The 5088-nt window shown below is 32.1% G+C and overlaps 1 protein-coding gene across 1 annotated transcript in view; it reads right to left on the bottom strand.

Annotated features, from left to right (window-relative positions):
* LOC105300956 (disintegrin and metalloproteinase domain-containing protein 5-like) overlaps positions 1 to 5088 on the bottom strand; it is a 164375-nt gene that overhangs the window by 121354 nt on the left and 37933 nt on the right. The window lies entirely within an intron of this gene.

Genomic DNA, 5088 nt, shown 5'->3' with positions numbered 1-5088 from the left:
ATTTACAAGAAATCAGGTGCTGAAGGAAGCATTTTAACTATAGTGACTATGCCAAAATTCATGCTAATAAACAATACAAATTGCTGGAAATAACAAATAGTGAAACAATATAAGTCCCAATTTATAACATAGAATTTTCAAATCTTTGTCTTTATTGCTGATTGATTCCAGATTTTAAACCTGAATCTCCAAATTAAAATGTAGTTAGAACAGAATTTAGAAAGATTTTCTTGGCATTGCTACAAATTCATATTCACTCAGTTTAGCTAAGTATAAAGTTCTTCTCAATAAGCTTGGTCAGAATTTTCTTTCATTCTCTCCAGCAACTATTCAAAAACTTGACATCACTCCTGTCAATCATCCCACATATCCATCATGTCAGCTCACTTTCAGATAACCTATACCCATCCTCACTCCTTATCTTTATTTCCAGAAGATGACCAATTCTTTTGTTCAAAGCAAACCGTTACACTATGCTACAAATCTCATTCTTATATTGAAGATACATACTTTTTTGGTCCTATAATTTCAAATTCTTCTTCTCTACTGTCTTTTTATCCTAATTCTATTGTAAAAGTTTATTATCAAGTCATTACCATCCTAAATAACTCCCTTTTGACCCTGTGTCCAACTCTAGCTATTCCCTATATATTTTCAATTTGCAACAGATTTTTATGTAAAGAGTAGTCTAGAAACAGTTTCTCTACTTTGTCAATACTTATTCACGATGAAACTGCTCTGGAAAAGTTTCATAAACACCAGAATGTCAAATCTAAAAGACAATTTAAAAACCATCACTGTGCTGGACTTCCAGCATACATTTTGAAAACGGACTGATAAGTCTAATCACGCATCACTCTCTGCTTCTCTTTCTATCTCCCTGACAATTCCAGCTTGATCTTCCATGTTTTTTTTTTGTTGTCCTACTTGTCCCAGAAATAGTAGTCTTTAGCAAGATTCAGCCTGTAGTCACCAGTCTATTTATAAGCACTCTATAAGCTCTCATTAAAAAAAATTACAACTAAACTATTGATTACTGCTAAATCTATATCCCTAGTACTAATTTCTCCTCAGAGATTCACATTCCTATATTCATACAACTAATGGTAAAAACCCATTTGGATATCTTACAGGCACTGCAAACTAACCTTACCCTTTCCTCACATAAATATCTCCTTTGTTCATGTTCTTCATTTAATTACACTATAACCTACCTATTTTCTTAAGCAATAACTAAATTATTCAAGTTTCCTCACTGTTTCTAATCACTCTACCAAGTCTGTCTTCAAAATCTATTGAATTTTTTCTTTCCAATGCTATTACCAATATCATATGTTCAAGCCAACAATCATCACTTACCTAAACTATTATATAATCATATAATTAGACATTGTACTCCACCTTTGCCCTCTCAAAAATAGCCTAAAAGACTCAATGAGCCTATACAAGTACATTCTAGAAACATTTTTGGCTTCCAACATCCTTATCATGGCATGATAGATCTTCTACGACCTGGCTCCTGCCTACCTTTTCAAAATCTTTTACTTGCATCCTCCAGAAAATATGTTCTTTAGTAATTCACACCGACTTTTTGCTCACCACAGGAGCTATTTGGACTCACAATTCAAATGTATATAGGTATCAAATGTCGATTTGAATTGAAATGATTCTATTCATAACTATTTTTAGAAATCAAGAAACCAAAGACTTAAAATTTGAAAGAATAAAATAATTGCTTACTGCTTTTTGAGATGGACAAAATATGGTTTTCCTTCTATTGTAATGATATAAGCCACCTGTAACATGAGAATTCAAAATATTTTCAGTAATACTTGTAAATAATATATGTTAAATAATATTTCCTCTAAGAAATACTTTTAAAATACTGACAAAATTAACAATAATATAGAACTATTATATGTGCTTCCCTTCCCATGTGGATATTTGAAGCTTCACGATTCTTAATTGAGAAATAAATGGTAGAGTCTCCACATGCCTGTTAGTCACTATTATTTATATTTCTGAGAGAGAATCTTACCTGATGGTTCTCTTTTGGCTTAGATGCTTCAGACCAATTCACAATGCTAAAAGCAAATACCAAAGATGCCTACCTCACTTGAGAGAATCTGTTGCTTGCTTACTTCTAGCCCTCCTGGGAAGTAAATTTCTCTGTTAATTGTAAGAAACACTCCAAAAAGAAACAACTGCAAGAAATGTACTACACTTCTATCAACATAACATAACAACTACCACTGCACTTTACTTATCCAATTAAGCAATGAAATGCCTCTGGAATAGAATGTAGGAAAGGATAAAGGGAGAGTAAAGACATCTCTAGAAGATAACAGAAAATATGAGTCATTAAATTATTTATTTAGTAAATTTTAAAATGTTATTTTACTAAGAGAAATGGTCATTGAAAAGCTTTCAGTGCCTTAACTTTGTATTATAGCAGAACAAGATTCTCTGCACAGATTAATGATCTAAGAAGAGTCATATGAATGGCACTCTGGAAAAAAAATATAAGTGGAATCTGGAGGGGTCTTGAAAATCGTGCTTTCTAAAAGTCCCTTGCTATTAAACAAATATGATGAAAAATAAAGGGGAACATGATAGTGCCAATAAAATGTTAAATCTACATACCTTACAAAGCAAAAACAAATAAAAATCTGGAATGTGATTAATAAGAAATATACAAAACTCTTGAAAGCTGCTTGATTTTATTAACCATTGTCACCCCAATAATTTTAATCAAACAAAAAGAAATGAACAAAACTGACATGAGAAAAAAAACTCCAAAAAATCATCGTTCAGAGCTTCTACAACTTTTCATATATAACATCCAACTGTTTGGGTTGCAAATTTATATATGAATTTCTAACCCCAGGATCTCAGAATGTGATCTTATTCATATTGGGTCTTTACAGAGATAATGGAGCTAAAATGAGGTCAATAGGGCGGGCTTTAATTCAATATGACTAAGATCCTTATCAAAAGGGTAAATTTGGACACAGACACACTTGAAGGTAGAATGCCATATGAAGATTCGTAAGGAGAACACATCCATCTACAAGCCAAGGATAGAGACCTGGAGCAGACCCTTCCCTCATAATCCTCAGAAAGAACAAACTCTGCCAACACCTTGATCTTGGACTTCTAGATTCCAAAACTATGAGATGATAAATTTCTGTTGTTTAAGCCATATTGTTTGTGTTACTTTGTTATGCAGCCCTACAAAACTAAGATACCAAATTTCAATTAAAAATTACAAGAAGTGCTAAAGAACAGGCTCAAATTACAAAAAAAAAAAAAATTGGAATACGATGCCACAGGTAATATGCATAATAACCATGATTAAAATGAGGGAAAAAAAAACTATTTCAGTAGAAGTGTAGAAACTCTCATAAAGAAAAAAAGAATGATATTCTAGAGCAGAGAAAAATACATTATCTACTATTAAAAAGTCAATAAAAGGGTTTAAGAAAAGATGAGACATAGCAGAAGATGTGACTGATGAACAGGAACACAGGTCAGTAGAAAATATCCAGATTGAAACAGAGAGAAAATATAAAAATAGAAAACAACAGAAAAGATATAGAAATATACGATTTAAATGACAGAGAATTCATATTGCACTTCTGAAAAACCTCAGTGAGACGCAAGAAAGTACGGATCAACAATTCACAGAGGTTAAAAATTAAATTAAAGAACAATAGAGTTACTTTACTAAGGAGATTGAAACTCTAAAAAAGAACCAAATAAGACTTCTAGAGATGAAGAACTCACTAAAAGAGATGAAGATTGAAATAGTAAGCCTAGAACATAGAGCTGACCACAGGGAAAAATGAATTAGTGATATCAAAGACAGAAATCTGGAAATAATGCAGAAGGAAGAAAAGAAAGACTTGAATATGAAAAAAAATTAAAGAACTCTACAAGAACTATATGACATCATCAGAAAGAGCAATATAAGAATAATGAGTATAACAGAAAGAGAAGAGAGGGAGAAGGGAAAAGAGAGCTTATTCAAACAAATAGTTGACGAGAATTTCCAAAACCTATGGAAAGAACTGGATCTTTGAATCTAATAAGCAAACAGAATACAAAATTATCTCAACCCAAAAAGACCTCCAAGACACGTTATATTAAAATTGTCAAAAATTAATGACAAAGAAAGAATTCTCAAGACAGCTGAGGAAAAGAAGACAGTTACCTATAAAGGAAAACCCATTAGATTATCATCAGACTTTTCAGCATAAAAGTTACAAGCTAGGAGGGAGTGGAACAAAATATTCAAACTATTGAAAGAGAAAAATTACCAGCCAAAAATAATATATCCAGCAAAGTTCTCCTTTAGATATAAAGGAGAAATAAAGACCTTTTCAGACATACAAAAGCTGAGGATATTTTCCGCCACAAGGCCTGCATTACAGGAAATACTGAAGCGGGTCATTCTACCTGAAAGAAAAGGACAAAAAAACACAAAACTATGTATAAGATAACCAACAGGCAGACAGAAGCAGAAAAGTGCAACCCTTGTTAAGAACAGGGTATTATGAGCTTAAATATTATATAAAGGTTAAAAGTCAAAAAAATAAAATGCTTTAAAAAAAAGAAGACAATAGCTACTGCAACTTAGAAATGAGCATACAGCATAAGGACAGATAATGTGAGACAACAACAAACAAAAAAAAAGAAAAGGGAGGAGGGGATTAAAGATCCAAATCTGTAAAGGGGAATGGAGATAAGGCGCAAGCAGAAGAAAAAGGATTACTGTGCCTGTGTTTGTAGGTGTAGCATACTTATATCTGATGAAATAGACTTAAAGATTTAAAAATTAGGTGAAAAAGAGACAAAGAAGGACATTTCATAATGATAAAGGGAACATCAAGAAGACATAACACATCAATATATATGCTCTCAATCAGAGAGCACCAAATAAAATACAGCAACTACTAATAGAACTACAGTGAGAAACTGACAAAAACACAATTACAGTAGGGGACCTAAATACTCCTACTGATAGATAGTTCATCAAAACAGAAAATCAATAAGGAAATATCAGCCTTAAATGACACATTAGGCCAA

Source organism: Pteropus vampyrus, unplaced genomic scaffold (genome assembly GCF_000151845.1).
Source record: "Pteropus vampyrus isolate Shadow unplaced genomic scaffold, Pvam_2.0 Scaffold8, whole genome shotgun sequence".
Classification (NCBI taxonomy): domain Eukaryota; kingdom Metazoa; phylum Chordata; class Mammalia; order Chiroptera; family Pteropodidae; genus Pteropus; species Pteropus vampyrus.
Note: the sequence above shows the minus strand (reverse complement) of the source record. Positions and strands in the feature narration are given on the sequence as shown.